Source organism: Pteropus alecto, unplaced genomic scaffold (genome assembly GCF_000325575.1).
Source record: "Pteropus alecto unplaced genomic scaffold, ASM32557v1 scaffold71, whole genome shotgun sequence".
Lineage (NCBI taxonomy): Eukaryota > Metazoa > Chordata > Mammalia > Chiroptera > Pteropodidae > Pteropus > Pteropus alecto.
In genome coordinates, this window is record NW_006433024.1 from 4,268,175 (window position 1) to 4,285,908 (window position 17,734).

Here is a 17,734-nt window from a genome sequence, read left to right on the forward strand (position 1 = left end):
AAGTTCTGTTGGTAAACCATTTATGGGCTGAGGACTGTAATAATTACAAGGAATGCAATGCAAAGTTAAAATGCTCTTACACACCCACCCAAATAACAGCCTTTTCTTGGTCTTCTATAGATCTTTCATCATACGGATGCTTTAAATATGCCAAAGGGACAATAATAGACTATCTATACTCACATGTTGCTTATTTAATTTTCTATTTTCAGCTTATAGCCCAGTTTTTCCCAAAAACGTACAGAAATAATGTACATAATTGAATGAAAGAGAACTAGATGGAGGGTATAAAGAAGATGTGACTTAATGTTTAGTCAAAAGAAATAAAAGTGACTTTTTTCTTATAACAAATAATTTAAAAATACTGAATTAGTAATAGAAAAAATATTCAAAGTTCATGAATAGTTGATTTATTTAAGAAAAATGACAAATGGCTAATATATAAATATATTAGTAACTAGAAGTCTAGATTGAAAGAAGAGATGCTATTTTTTTGATGAATCACTTGTAATTTTTAAATCAATCGATATCTATCTATCTATCTATCTATCTATCTATCTATCATCTATCCATCCATCTATCCAACCAGCTAGCCAGCCAGCCAGCCAGCCATCATCTATCCATCATCAATTTATCCCTCTGTCCTTTGTAGTAGGTTAAATGGTGGAATTAAACAGATATATCAATGTTTTAACCTACAGAACCTGTAACTAAGAATTCATTTGCGAAAAACTGACTCTTTACGGATTTAATTAAAGATCATCCTGGACTTAGGGTGGATTCTAAATCTGATGACAATTGTATTTTTAAAAGTAAAACAGGGGGATATTTCAGACTCAGACATACAGGTCATGTGAAGATGTAGGCAGAGATTAAAATCATGCAACCCCAAACTATGGAACCCTCAGAGCCACCAGAAGCTGGAAAAGGAAAGGAAGGATTGTTCTCTAGAGCCTTCTTGCCTACTCCTTGATTTTAGACCTTTGGCCTCCACAACTGTGAGAGAATAAATTTTTCAGCCACTCAGTTTATGGTTGTAATGACAGTTCTAAGAAACTATTTTAAGAATAATAATTCTAAATATCAGTTAAAAATTCAAAAACTTGCAGTAGGCATTTGCATACAAAGATGTTAAACATACAAGATAGTAAAATTTTTATGGAAAATCTTTGGAAATTCACATCTGAGTCATTTTTTAAAGATTTTACTGTTTGATAAAATAACTCTGCTTTTATAGATTGTCTCTAATGAAAATAATCAGAAACTTAGATTCTGATATCTCTCCCTTAGAAGGTCTCATATAGTTCTCTCTATATATTTTTAGAAAGCTCTCTGATTATTTGCCAGGTTTTAAAACACTAGTATTTATTATAATTTCTAATTTTGTTGTTTTATATATGATAAAATACCATGAGAATTTACTACTTTTATTGAATTTATGATAGAAAATTGATTATTAAAAAATTGGCTAATTGTATTTATATATGAATGAAGCAACTCATAGATGATATTTATGATTCCTTTTCAAATTTTATGGAGATGATACATTCTCTAATATAAGTATGCATCATATTTATAATAAGAAATCAACTCTGCAAAGATTATTATGCTGCAATGTGATAGGTACTATAATGGAGAGATATACACAATATTGTATGGGAACAGGGAATAATAACAATAAATTAGTTTTACCTGAGTTGGGAAGTGGTCAGTGATACTTTACAAGGAGCTGACATTTATACAGAAACTTAAGAAGTCAAGAACATTTCAGAATCAAAATAAAATAGCAAAGAGATAAAGAGCTAAAAGTGCATGTTTTCATAGTAATAGAATAAACTCTATAGCATGTTAATTTTTGGGTTAAAAGCATGTTATTAGAAAACAATGAGAGTAGACAAGCCTGAAAAAAAGTTTGGAAACAAGTTTTGAATGGTCCAAAATGGCAAAAGTATGTTTCTTTAAGAAGCAGCATGACCAGATGAGTGTCTTAGAAATCTAGTAACAATAGGAGGATAAAAAAAGGAGGAGAAATTGTCATCAAGCACGTAGAATTGATGAGGGTAGACGGAAGTGACAGAACAGTAAATAGTAAATAGTGACAGAACAGAAATAGTAAAATGATCATTGCATTTATTAAAAAATCTCTGCCTTATATCACACCTTTGTGCATATCATCTTTCAAAATGTTACTAGCCTAATACAAAGCTTGTTACATATCAGGTACTCAGGAATACTGACATGAGATAGTACGTGAGATTTACTTAAAGCAGTTGTTAAAAAGCAATGTTAATTCTTGACTGCCTGTAATGCTGCTCCTTCTTAAAAGCCTGTAAGAATCACCTGGAAAGCTTGTTAAAACATATTTCTGGGTTTTACCCCACAAGAAATTCTGATTCACAAACTGAATGGAATTCAATAATTCACATTTCTATCAAATTCCCAGACAATGATGATATTTCTGGAATTCAGAACACATAACGAATGGCACTGCTCTAGTGATGTTCTTTGTAATAATTAGGATGAATTCAGATGTAATTAACTGAAAACTTGACAGAGACTTACAAATAAAATTATTTAATAACATGGCATAATAAAAACTCGGCATTTTAGAGCTTCTGGAGCTGATACTGTAGCCCAAATATGTCATTAAATACCAACACTGGTTTTATACTTTAAATTACCCGTCTTCAGCAAGCTGATTTCTCATATAGCTTTGGGAATGGTGCAACATATTTCCAAACTGATTGTCACATCTCTAGAAGTAGGAAGGGGAAAGGAAAGCAAAAGATTGTCAAGACAGCAAAATGTTATCTCTTTTATCTTTATTTGTAATAGGAAAAAAATTTCTAAAGTCCCAGAAGACTTCTTCTTATCTCTCATTGTCTTGATCTCTCTCATGATATGGATATGTCTTGTTGCAGTGGAGGCTGAGAAATTGTATATGTGGCATTTGCACATAGACAAAGAGGGAGAGCGGTCAGGTTCTGCTAGTAAGAGAAGAAAGAAGTAAATGGCCACATCTACACCTACAACTACATCTAGCATGTTCTGCAAGTATAAAAGAAGAGTTTATCTGGTTAGAATGCATCAAAACATTATAGCGGGAGAAGAGAATACACATGCAAAGACACAGTTATAAACGAGTGCAAAGTATTCAGGAAATGGAAAAAAATGTAACATACTTTTTAAAACTGCATCTACATGTTTTAATTCTCACACACCTAATCATATTTAATACAAAATTATGCTTTATCTCAAGTTATGATTCAAGAATTTTATTTCGAATTTCCAGTAATCATTAGGAAAACTCTTTCTAGATATAAGCCTCCTTTGTTAATGTGTTCTTGCTAAATCATAAATATTTGGTAGAGCTGATTACTCGTAAATGGGAATGAACACAGCCTTCCAGTGCACCTTTATTCTTTTTGCAAGTATAGCAGTATGTGTATTTGTAGGCCACAAAAGCAGTCAGAATGGATGGACTAGGAACTGAGGGGAGTACTTAGTGGTTCTTGCTGTTCACCAGCAATGAGTATATGGAGCGGAGCTTGTGGATTAACTAGCCGCTGTAGTGTCTGCCTCTCTCAGCTGCTGGTTTATCAGATCCCTAGAGCATGGGAAGTTAAAGTAAACAGAAGCCAGGATCCAGTCCCCTAGTTATGTGTTCCCACCTTGAGAAGTAAGAGAAATTCACTCCTCTGGTGGAGAGGATTTTCCTTTGTCCTCAAGTTAACTGTAATTATCATTTGCTGGGATCACACCCATTTAACATTTCCATGGGCCTCTCTGCCAGTGTCTTCTAGAGTGAGAGTGAAAATTAGTGGGGTGAGATATCTGAACCACTGTGAAGTCCTGAAAGGAAAAGATTAAGTAAAAGGTGATGATTTTATTATTTTAAAGTGCCTTTGGAGTTTTTCCTTTGTTGAATCAGAAATTCATGTGGGCCTCATAACTTCCTCCCCAACCCTCCAGCTTTAGATTATCGGACTACATGCAATTTGCAGAATGACAGGATCTGAAACTACTCAGACTAAGAGGCTTGCAAAATCAATATAACTCATCAGTCAGAAATACTACGCAGAAGATTCATGCATCAAACAAAATGCAAAGCTATGGATTCTTGTACTCTTAGTGAAATGTATTTCTGTATAGATACATGAAGTTAATAAAAACTTAACACCTAGATCATGTATTGGCAGGGCTATTTTTCTCTGTGATTAATGGTCTCACATTCCACGTCGATAGTATAGCAAGCTCTTCTGAAATTTTCTGCTGCTTTTTGAAAGTAGCCTAGCCATCTTTTTTCTGGTGTGGATTTCCTTAATCACAGAAGATTTCAACTACTTGAATTATCCATTAAGAGTACATCACACCCTCTGGTCACCACTGAACTTAGTAAATGTCTTTAGCATAAATGTATCACATCGCAGTTGAATATTTGTGCCTATCATATTTTAATCTCCATGAAGGTAGGAACTATGTTTTAGCCATTTCTGATTTTCAGACACAGCTCATATTTTCTAATTTTAAACTGGTTTAAAAAATATATAAGAAAACACAAAAAGCATGCTTAATCAGCTTGAATGTAGAAGTAATGCTAATATTTATTGGCAGGGGTGGGGAGGGAGTGATCAAATAAAATAGCTCCATACCCTTTAAGTTCATACGGACTAGCTAGAATTGTAACTATGCTTAAACATCTAGTGATATGTGATTATATGATGTGATATGTATATTTATATATATTAATGCATATATATTTCTTCCCGACTGGTTAGAAAGTTAACTTCTTCCACCACAGTTGTTAAACAACATTCATTCCATTCCAGTGGAAGTGGCAGGTGGGGAGACCTCTCAACTGTGTGACCATTCACACAGTCTAGGACAGAATGAGAACAGTATCTCTTCTCCTTGGATATACTCTTCCTGCACATCACACACTTCTAGACTCTCTGCAGAGATGAGAACCTTTCTGAACCTACCAGTGACCAAATATTTGTAAACATTCTTGCCCCTCTTAAGCTTAAGTTATCACTGCCTCCAACAGTTATATCTGAAAATGATTTTGAAAAAACAAAGTGACTAAAGATTCCAAATGTCCCCCTACTTCTAGAGCAGGAGTTTTTTGCAAGGAGACTACAGCTTGTGAACAAACCTCTGCACAGGCATCGTTGTTCATTTCCTGTATGTTGTTTGAGTGCCCTGTGAAATATGTGATTGATATATAAAATTTTGTCATTTTGTAAGTGTGTGGAAATTTTCCTAGGGAGAGTATTCATATTTTCATGTGAATATCAAAGAGGTTGATAACCCAGCAAAGTTTAAGGATGACAGCTTGGGAGCTATCATAGTGGAGATAAACATTTAAATTCTAAAACCAGGGTGTAAGGCAAAATTAGTTCTACATTTTCCTGAATATTCTAGACAGAATAGTATGCCTCTATCAATTAGTCCAAAGGAGATGTGTTTTTTTCTTTTATTTCAGCATTGGAAAAGATTGCTATTTCTTTGGTGGAACATTAGATAACTCAGTGTCTAGTATTTAGGACTATGTTGTCACTGAAAAGGAGAGTTTGTTTCTTTAAAGAAAATCACATCCAGGGTGGAGAAGGATGAGGAGCATAAAGGGGATCAAATATATGGTGACTTCAGGTGGTGAGCACACAATCGAGTGTACAGATGATGTATTATAAAGTTGTACACCTGAAATTTATATTGTGCTATTAACCAATGTTATCCCAATAAATTTAATTTTTAAAAATCCAGCATAGCATAATGCCTACATTATAAGAGACATAGTAATGCTTCTCGTCTCAGACTCCAAGGCGTACACTCACATTATAAATAAATGGGAGGCATAATTATTATTAAAGTCTCTCTCTCACTGTCTCTTTTCTATTTTAAAAGTAGTTCAGTGACCATTTTTAGGAAAATATAATCAAATATAAAATCTCTACACCCAGAAAGCATCTCTGCAAAGACAGTAGAGAAATAAAACAATCTTTTGATCGAATAAGCCTTAAGACAGAATGTGATAGGCATCATGATCAATTTGCTGAGTTTGCAAAGACAGAAAAAAATCTCGTCCTTTAGGATAGCCAAGCAGATGCAATCTATTACAGACATTTTCTCAATATAAATAATTTGTTCTGAAGTAAGAGGTCTCAACTGTACCAGCGCACATAGTTCATCCTAAATTCATTTGTTAATTGGAGTATCTATTTGCATAAGCTAATTGGCTTTATCCAAAGAAAAGTAAAAATTGTCTTATATCTTTATGACAAGAGGTAGTTTTGTAATTTGAAGGGAGGTGCTTGCTACAGTTAGGCTCCTATCCTAACTTTTGAGATGGTTCCCAGGTGAATTGAGAAAGATATTCTTGGGTCTCAAAGCTGACAAGTGGCTCATTTACCTTTTAAGAACATTTGCATATATTTCAAGAGACAGAGAAAGAACTTTAAAGTTTTCTAAATTAAATGCTCTGAGAAATAGGGAGAGAGTCTTTTCTCTTACTTTCAAGAGAAATTAATCCTCTTATTTTCAACTTCTATTTGCCCTTACACTACAAAACTAATGCTATTTTCATAAATTTTATTAATTTGTGAAATTTAATCTATAATTTCACAGATGTGGAAACAGAGGCCTAGAGAGTTACAGTAATTTTCTCAATATTAGACTAGCCAGTTAGTGACAAAAACTGGAACTCAAATTTTTATTTTCGAATTTCATATTTAATGGGTATGCTATAACATGCCTCATGACAGTGATACTTCTCTACTTTTTATATATTTTTTTATGTATCTCAAGGTTTTAATTTGGAGTATTGCTCTAATAGGGATATCTTTTGTAAGTACAGATATTAGGGAATTCCTACAGTGACGGCATTGCTGTGAGGGGTGATTGTGGTGATGGAGATATTTAAGTCAACATATGTGTACTTGGGTGTCTTTATTTGAAAAAATCCAGGGAACTCTTTTTTATTTCTTATCTATAACTTTTAACTTGAGTTCTTTGTACACACACTTAATATAGAGCAGTACAGTCTATTTTTTTCCCCGGTTTTCTTGCCCTTCTCATACATTCCCTCTATCAGCAACTTTCCTCTTCTCTCTGTTAACCTATTCTGTTTCAAATTTCTGCCCTTACTGATATAATCATACAGAGGCACACATACATAGACACAAACACATATTTGTACATTCATAGGGCATTATTCGTTATGGTTAGTGTTATATAAATGCACTACACTCTTGATTCTCTTATTACTCAAAAATACTTCCTAAAAATCCTTCTGGATTATCTGCTATAGCTCTAATTGATGTAAATTTAATCTTAGAATAATATACCATATCATGTTGTCAAAGAAAACAAGAGCTGGATAATAGTTAAAGCATTAAAAATAGATTTTACAGAAAATATTTTGGAAAAAGGAGTTTTGAGTATAGAACTGGGATGATTCTGAATATAGCATGGACAAGTGGAAATTAATAGCCAAGGACCAAGGTTGGTGGGGGGGTCAGTGGATATAAAATTACTAAGAGAAAACATCTGGGATAAGAGAGAATTCTGGACAACCCAATTTGACAAGATTCTTGAGCATAGCAGGTCAAAAAGGTGGGGTATCACCTGAGGACTGGTGAAGGATGAGAATTTGATCCAATATCAAAGATAATCAGGTATCGAGTGTAGGGGTTCTGGCTAAACTTACTTAGCAAGATTCTTACTACAGCTGGCTGATGCAGGCCTGAGAAGGATAGATGCCAAGCTTGAAGCCTAGTTGAGAAGAGGGTTTAGAGGAACCTGCCTAAAGTTTGGTCAAGGAGAGTCTTTGTCAATGTGTGTAACATTATTCAGATCTCTTATTTTATATCCAGATACTTATAATTAATGCTTCTTTTAATTTACTTTCTCAATGGCTGGAACTTTTATTTCCATGAATAGATCCCCAGCTATAGGATTGGTGGGAAAAGAGTCGTATATTTTTATTTTAAGATAATCTTGCCCAAAGGCTAGCCGTACTTCAAACTTTGACGATATTAGTATGAGAGACCTTCCTTCCCCAAAAGATACTTTTCTAGACATCTTTACATAGGAGCACAGAACCAGTTCTGCCACATATCTGCAGTGGGGTTTGGATTATTCTCTTAGTTTGCATTGGCAGACCTTGAAAGAAAAATGCTATGCAAATATTCTGGTGGTTATGTTGACTATTGGGTCTGATACAAAGAAAAAGAAAAAAACAGCTTTAACAACACAGATGCCTCTTAACAAAATAATCCATGGTCTTCGTGCCAAAATTCAGAGGAACCTTACAGTTCTCTTGAATTTTCAGCAGATAGACATTGCATTGTTCCCAGCATACAACTCCTGATTATCACCAATTCAGTGCCCTGGCCAAGCCAATTAAAAATTACTCTTATTCAATCTTCTTGCCTATGATAAATAAGAATCAACACTTTGGAATAGCTTTGACAAGTGGGGGGAGGATAATTCAAATCTTTCTTCTTTCTGATATGTTTTTCATTTGGAAGTCTGACTATACATATTCCTAAATATATCTTTCTTGGTAATTCACAGAGCAGTAAATTTTCCATAGAAATCATTTAAAACTCCTGAGCATGGCATTTAAGATTTGTGATAATTTAAATCTTACCAATTTCTTCAGGTTTTACCCAGTAGCCCAAATGAATGCCCTATATGCAATTAGGACTATATTGCTTGCTGATTTGTGACATATCCATTTAGCACTTTCTCAAATGCATTGTCATTACTTATATTGTTCACTCTGCTTAGAATATCATTTTTTTTCCTTTTTTGCTTTTAATAATTCTAGGCATCATTCAAGGCCCAACACAAATATCTTTTTTTTTCTATGAAATTTTCCATGATTGTTTAACATGAATTTGATGTTTCCTAATACCTTACTCCTACCATATTTTGCCATATGTTATTGTTTCCATGTCTTTTGTATTTCACCTGTATATTGCAAGCTACTGGCTTAGGGATAATGTATTTATAATGTTTATAATTTTTTCAAAGTTTCCTACATTCAAGAGGAACCAAGAAAATACTTAACTGGGTTTATTTATTACAGAAAGACCAGATAATGCGATATTTTGTTATCAAAGATATCCAAGGTTAAAGACTACCTAGATCATTTACTATCTGTCTGATCTTAAAGAAATTACTCTGAATGTCTGTTTTCTTGCTTGTAAAATAGATATAATGTCACTTATATGTTTGAATGATTATGATTATTAATGACCTATGTAAAATGTCTGCCGCATGTCTGACATAAACTTGTCCATACTATTAGGTGTTGTTTATAAGAATAAATAACATGAAACTATAGTTATGGCTGCTATAATGAATGATTTTTTTTAGATATAGGCAGAAAAGCTGCAAACAGGTTAAATAGAAGTTTGTATTTCTGCTCTTTCCGTTGTTCTATTTCTTTGGAAAAAGCAAACCTGAGATCTCACCGCACTACTCTAGGGCTTTGAATTTCACGAGGTTTATATTTGGAAGCATTCGACACACTCTTGTATAATTTTTAAATGTAAAACAAAAATTAAAAAAAACACACAATGAAAATAAAGTTGAAATATTAAAAGTCTACTCCACAATAAACATCATTGGTTGTATTGCATCTGCATTTGGAATAAATACCAAGAAATGTTAGTTAGAGCAGGACATCAAAGGAAGGGTTCCAAGAATGATGGGGACACATCACAGGATACAAGAGTCAGTTTGTAGAGGCTTCTACTGGCCTAATCAAGGACAATTTAAAGATAAAATTACATAAAAATTATTAGAAAAAGAAGGGGAAGGAGTATATGTTTCCAAGCATTCATTCTATAAAGGCTGTTCTACACTCATGCTTTAAAATATGCTAATTTTAATAATTAATTATCAAATGAAGAAGTGGACAGAATGTATGACATGCAAATTCAGAAAAGAAGGAAATTTCATGGAGGAAGTGAGATGAGGTAATTTTTCTATCTAGATTGACAAAGAGCATAGGTAAAGACACTCCAGGCTGATGTAAGAATTCAAGCAAAAGCTAGAAATGAGAGTTTAGTCAGCCAACCTACATTTATTAGTCACTTCACAATGTGCTATTAAGTAAAAACGATCTGGACTTAAGGAAATCACTTATTCAAAAATCTATTGTAATAAGAATGCTTTAACCATTAAATCTTTAAGTACCTTAGAGTGAAGGCAAAAAAAAAAAAAAAAAAAGGCTTTCTTTTACAGAGAAAAATGACACAAGAGTAGACGGAAGTAGGTGTGGAGAAGTGGGGGCAGCAGGTGGTATGATTGAACAAGTGAACAAGAAATGTTTCTTTACCATTGGCTAATTCTCAGAAGGAATTTTTAAGGCTGGGGAGAGGAATGTGGTGCTCCATGTTTCAGTACTTGCTTCAGCTCTCAATTTTAGTTTAAGCCTAAGGTAGGGCAACTTTCAAGGGCCTGGGGGAAAGAGAGACGCCTGACAATAATGTGGTCAAATGAAGTTTTCAGTAATTTTGTCCAGGTTGGTAAGTAGAAACAAACAATTCAGCTAATCATTTGTGAGACAAAGAATAGGAATTTGGTGAGTCTGTGCCAGTCTTTGTCAAGGGGGCTGATCTGCAAGTCTTATTTAAGTCAAATGGGAAGAATTGTTCTTGGAGTAATGCATTTTTCAGAACTTAAAAGTTTGAGGATTATTTGTTAACTGTCGATAGTTTCCAGGAGCACAGGGCTCAGGTACAATTCAGCATTGTCAGAACAAACTTCTGTGCTAGACAAAAGTAGTACTAGACAATATTCATGCAGTCAAAGATTTCAATTTTTGTGGTAAGACATGCATAAATAATATTTTATCAATACAATATAAAGCTTTGAAGAGAGGTAGAGAATAGAGAAAACCTTAACAGAAGGATGGATTTTGAGGAGACTGATTTGATGTTTATGGAGGTTTTGTGTCATGAAATCAAAATTGGTAAGACTTTGTAGAGTTTGATGGTTTTTGAAGGTCTCAGCTTTTAGAAAGAATTTAATGTATGATTACTTAGAGGATTTATTTTCATTTCAGTTTCTGTTAATTCATATAAATGATAATAGATAAAAACATTTAAATATTTTCAAGAAGCTCTCTTTGGTTGATAATTAACCAAGCACAAGACACATTAGAGGAAAGAAGTAAAACTTGAACATAGGAAGCTGAAGGAGAATGAAGATAGTTTCAAGCCAGAGGGCAGACCCCTTGACTTTGATGTAGTCAAAAGAGCCACTGATATTATGAACTATAAGTTGATCCAAATAGAACTTTAAGTTTATAAAGTCTAATTTGAAAGCAGTGCACTAAATGAATTGGATAAGCAAATTTTTTTTAACAATTAATATAGTGCTACAAATATTTAAATAATGAGAGCTTGAACTAGGACAATAAGAATGGGTTGTTGCAAATAAAAGTGTTTAAATACTCAGAGTTGGAGGAGAAATGGAATTTAATTGAGTAATTGGTTGTCTCTGAGAACTAAATAACTAAATAATGGCCCCCAAATGCCCATCTTTAGTGAAATTGGACACATTTGTTGCCAAACAAACCAATGGAAAAACTGAAAGAAAAAAAAATCTCAAAAAAAAAAAAAATCCCTTTGAAGGCGATTGGAGAACCACCAAGGCACAAGGTGGCATGCACTCAAAGAGACAATCTCTGAGACATGAAGTGCAGTAAGTTAATCCAGCAATTGGAGCTATGTAACACATTGTTTGCAAATATGGCCATAATTCTTCTTCTTATATATTGTTCATTTACAATATGACTTTTAAGCTTTTTCCATCAAGAAGCAAAGTGTATTTCTCTACCTCTTCAATCTGGCCTATAATTGTGACTTGTTTTGTGACCAGTACACTTTGGCAGACATGATGCCATGCTAATTTCAAGCATAAAACTGAAAAATATTCCTTTAATTCTGCACAATCTCTTAGAACCCTAATCAACTGGAATACAAATAAACCCAGGCTAGTTTGCTGGATGAAGAGAGACATGTGAGCCAGTTACCTTCACTGACTAACTGACAGAGGCAGAAGCAGAGCCATTTAGTTGACCAGGAAATGATTACAGAAACAAGCGTAAGCCCCGTGAAAAAGTAGAACTGCCCAGCTGAGCTCAGACAAAATTGCTAAGACTCAGAATCATAAATTAAATGAATGACAATGAAATGGAAACATTTCTAAAATAGCGTTTTACTAATATTGACAATTATTAGTAAAGTTAGAGACAATTAGGATATCTGAATAGTTATATATCAAAGCATTGAATATGTAAATAATACCTGCCTGCAAAGGAAACTACAGACAAGATACTTTATGTGTCAGTTCTATTCATTCACGGAAGAAATATTACCAAGCTTACACAAACTTTCCAGAAAGTAAGAAAGGATGGAATACTTCCAAATTTGTCTCATGGGCTAAGCATAATCTAGATACCAAACTTTACTAAGCTATGATGAGAGAGGACATTTAGAAATGAATTTCTCCTGTGAGAATAAATGTAAAAATTCTAAACAAAGTATTAGCAAACTGAATGTAACAGAATTATATATAATAAACAAAAAGATTGATTTCAATGAGAGATTGATTTAATATAATTATTAATCATACATGTGAGATGAATCAATATAATTTAGCACATTAATAATATAAAACAATGTATGTAATAATTATAACAAATGCATTTATGAGACAAGTTTTTGCTGTGATACTTCTACATTACAGATTACTCCAAAATCTAATGGCTTACAATAACAAATGCAGTTTTCTCAAACTCAGGTTAAAGAGTCTTTTGGGTGTTTCTGCTTCATCGTATGAATCAAATTTAGATTTGTTCTACATATTTTCTTTCTGAAGCAGCCTGAAGTTGCAGTAGTTATCTGCGGGAATTTATTCACGTAGAACAAGACGCTAAGCAAAAGGAGGCAAACAGCATTTAAAATCTTTGATGTGTCATGTCCACTAACATTCCATTGGAGTGTCACATGACCAGGTGAATGGTGTGAGGATTTCTATTACAGCATGGCAAGTGATATAAATACTGCCTAATCAATAATTAGCAATGAGCAAACCAATAAAAAAAAAAGCAAGAGATATGAATAGGCGTTTTACAAAAGGTAATATGTAAATATCTTTTCTAAAGTGCTCACTTTATGAATCACCAATAAAATGCAAATTATAGCTATAATGAGAAACTATTACACAACTACTAGGGTGACTGAGAAGTAAAAAAAAAATACTAGTGTTGATAAGAATATGAAACAATTGGAATTCTCCACATCTCTTACTCTAAACCTTGGAAAATTGTTTGGGAGTATTTACTAAAGTTGAACAAAGGTATGCCCTATATTGGAGCAATTCCATTCTTAGACATATATACCCAGCACACATGTATTTATAGGTTAACTAAAAGGCATATGAAATATTCATAGAAGCATTTTCATAACAATCAACAACTCGAAAAAAACACCTCTATCAACACTAGATACATTGCAGTATAATTATTCTCTTTTATATTAAGCAGCAATAATAATTAACAAACTACTTCTCTATATAATATGGAAGATTTTAACAAATGTCATGTTGTGTAAAACAAATTAAACACAAAAGAAAACATATTCAGTGATTCTATTTGTATAAATTAAAACAAAGGCAAAAGATAATAAAGTAATAAAAGTGAGAATATTGGTCATATTTGGGGAAGAGAATAAGGTAATAAATGGGTGAGGTCAAAGAAAAGCTTCTAAGGTGCATTTTCTGTTTGTAAAATTTCTTCTATATTTACTTTGTGATAGTTCATGAGGGGTGCCCTTGGAACTGTGCATTTATTTCTGCATGAGTGTTTTAACTCAATAAATTTTTCATTAAAAATATGGCCTGAGAAAAATGGTATCACCTGATAACAGGCTATCTTTATTTAAATCATATTTCTACCTTTTACTAATGTATAAAATATATTTCAAAATTAATTTGGTAGCTTCGTAACAATTAACAACTAATATATTTTCATAAACATACGGAAACTTTTGAAGAACGTACTGGTGTGGAGAAGATCCACCTGTGCAAGATCAATGCAAATGCCATAAAGGGAAGATCACTCTCTCTCTCAACTATTTGGAAGAAATTGGAGGGTTGGTAAAATCAAATATCAATAACAGATTTGGAAAATATTTTCTATATAACTATAATGAATTAAAAACTATACTGGACAGGAGCTTCTATAAATCAATAGATTAAATAATTGTTATGAGTTGAATTGTTCCCCCCCTCCCTGCCAAATTCTTATATTGAATTCCTAATCTACAGTACCTTAGATATAACATTTGGAGATGGGTGTTTATAGAAGCCATTAAGTTAAAATGAGGTCATTAGAGTGGGCTGTAAACCAATACAACTGGTGTCCTTATAAAAAGGGGAACCTAGTCACAAAGTCACACATAGAAGACAATATAAGGAGACATGGGGACATCTGCGAGCCAGGACAGATCCTTCCCCCACAGTCCTCTTAAAGAATCAACTCTATCAGCAACTTCATTTTGTATTTCTAGTCTCTAGAATTGTAAGTCAAAAAATTTCTATTTTTTGAGCCACCTATTCTGTGATTACCTTGTTACAGAAGCCCCAAGCGAACTAATAAAAAATTAACTCAAAATATAAATGGGTGAAAGGGCATCATATGCAGTTAATTCATAAAGGAAGAAATATAAGTAATGATTAAAGTTATGAAAACAGAATTAATCATTCTAATAAAGTGCTTGGAAATTACATCAGAAAGAAGGTATCATTTTCCACTCATACCATTAACAAATACAAAATAAAAGAGGGAGACGATTTCCAGTTCAGACAAATCTGTTGAGAAGAATATCAGAATATACTGATGATAGAAGAATAGACTAGAATAGCTTATAGGAAGGCAACTAACATCTTTCAAAATTAACATGTTAAGTTTGGAGTGAAATATTTCCACTTCTAGGAAATATTCAGGAAAATGTCTTTGTATCCACATATATGGATTAAGAGAGAAAGAGAAATTGAAAACACCCTAAGTGTTTAGGAGTAATATATATGAAAGTACATACATATTGGATTTTACTATGTATAGACATGAAAAGAGCTCCAAGATGTACAGGCTAGTTGCAGAATATGACTATATGAGGATTATATATATATATGAAATGTATGTTATGGGAAAATAATAACATGTATTGAAAGATGAATATGCACTAATTTGTGAATACAAGAAAATCTGATAAAACACTAACCAATGCTTCCACTAAGTTTACTTCTACAGAACAACCTGGTTTCCCTTTTTATAAGGACCTTAAATGATTGCATTTAGAGTGATGCTATTAATTAGCACACATGGCTATATTATCTTGGTAAATTATATCCTCAGTGTATTTACCAGAAAATAGAGGGATTTAAATTCATTCTTCTTTCCTCATGAGGTTACTTGAAGGCCAAATATGATAATAGAATTAAAAGATAATTATAAATAATAAAAAAGGAAATGCTATTTATAATTTTATTTAATAAAAATAATAAATGGCAAATAAATCCAAAACTTATATATGTAACAGTGAAGGAAGAAGTAACACAAAATAAGTTCTGTGATGGGTACAGTGAACATTTAATTGTGATAAACTCCTAGCCAAGTCAGTTTGTTCTTACAGTGTAATGGCTAAGACACTGGACTCTGGAGGGTGACTGATATAGAAATATGTTCTTGGAAGTTACTATTCCTGGTACTCAATTTTTTCCACTGCAGAATGGGGTCAGCACTAGTACTGATCTTGTAGAGTTGTTTGAAGATTAGTGAGTAAATATATATAACACCATCTTGCATGTAATGCAATGTCAATGCATGTTATCTAACATTGTGGTATATTATGGTTACTTAAGATAATTTTGGAGATGTGTCTATTGTCATATTCAGGAGAAACAAAATGGGGCATGAAGTAAAGTTGTATAAGTAAAATTAGATGAAAACGAACCTTACCATTCATTATTTGACTTTGCTTGTGAGACTGAAAGAGAATCTGAGGCATCAATAACTGTCTGATTACTAGCTGATTACTGTTCATTAGTGAAAATCTCAAGGCCAGGGAGAAATATTAAGGCACATAGCAGTGGGGCATTCCAATTTTCCTCAAACAAGAAGAATGTGAAGAGTGCTAGAGAACTACATTTAAAAAATGAGAAAAAGCAAAGAATTGTAATAGAAAACTATTGTAGATGATACACATTTATTAATCATCACTAAGGCCATTGGTCGACCCAGTTTCTTTATAATTCTGTAAAAAGACTGAAAATTTATCAGATTTATCAGTAATAAAATTTTTACATATTTTTAAAATTAATTATCTACTATGGGTTCAAAGCTTTGTATAAGTTGCTCCATTTAACACAACAATCTTGGCGAGGTCAGTGTTAGTATTGCATTTTACAGATAAAGTAAAGATGAGAGAGTTTAAGTCATTTTCCTGCAAGTTTCAATTTTAAACTTGCCAACTTTCATTAAAAAAAACAGTTCATCCTATGTCTTCTTTCTCAGGAAAAGGCTGTGTCCAACAGTCGTCTAAGCCAGAAACACGGCAACATTAAATAACTAATGCTCATAACACACAGACAAAATATTTTTAAAATTATATATCATTGATTCAATTTTGCATGTTTTGCTGAAATCAATTCAAGCTTCCTTGTCTTCTCTGCGTCTAATCTAATTTATGCAGCCTCAATATTTTCCCTGGATTATTGCCTGGTTAACTTCCTTAATAGCCTCCCTTTTTTCCAGATTTTACCCTCTTCCAATTCAGTCCCCAGTTTTTAGGTAGGAAAATATTTTCAAGACGTAAATCATACAAGTCACTCCCTGTTTAAAACCTTCAATTACCTCCCCTTGTTTTCAAAACAATACACAGACTCTTACCATCACTTAAAAATCTTACATAATTTTATTTATGCTTTCCACATTTTCATTTCAAAAGCAAACCCTCGCTGCCCAATTAAAACTATAAACTGCCTGATATTTACATATGCTTTCCCCTTTGATATAGCTAATTTCTACTTATCTTTCAAAGAGCCCCTTATATATATTTTATGTTACTTTCTCCAGGAAATTTTTCCTGGATTAGCGACTTTCCTATATGCTTATTCCAATTAATCATTTTAACCTTTCTCTGTCAGTTACAATTCTACGCTATACTGGCAATTATCTGTTTCCTTGTCTACATTCACCCCCCTACAACAGTCACACCATAACATACATAAACACACACACACGTGCGCACACGTACACACACACACACACACACTTGATCATTCCTTGAATAGGATTTTAGGGTAGTAGTAAAAATCTCTCTGAGCCCATTTCTTTTACATTTGCAAAAAGAGAAGTACAATACCTGTCTTACCTTCTTGCAAAGATCAAATGAGAAAAATGGAAAAATATGTATATATATTATATACTGTTATAGAGGAGGGATGAGTGAACACATATATAAATATGTGTATATATATATGTATATACATATATATATATACATATATATATATATATACACACACACAGATATATATATATGTATGGTACTTAGAGAAACAAGTCTTTCATGGTAATTGTTAACAAGTCTTTTCAAATTTAACCATATTTATTGACTGATTTTCTTAGATATTTTATTTTCTCCAATAC

At 32.9% G+C, this 17,734-nt stretch overlaps 1 protein-coding gene across 3 annotated transcripts in view; it reads left to right on the forward strand.

The window, feature by feature from the left end:
• LUZP2 (leucine zipper protein 2) overlaps nucleotides 1-17,734 on the forward strand; it is a 391,941-nt gene that overhangs the window by 164,199 nt on the left and 210,008 nt on the right. The gene's annotated exons all lie outside the window — the stretch shown is intronic.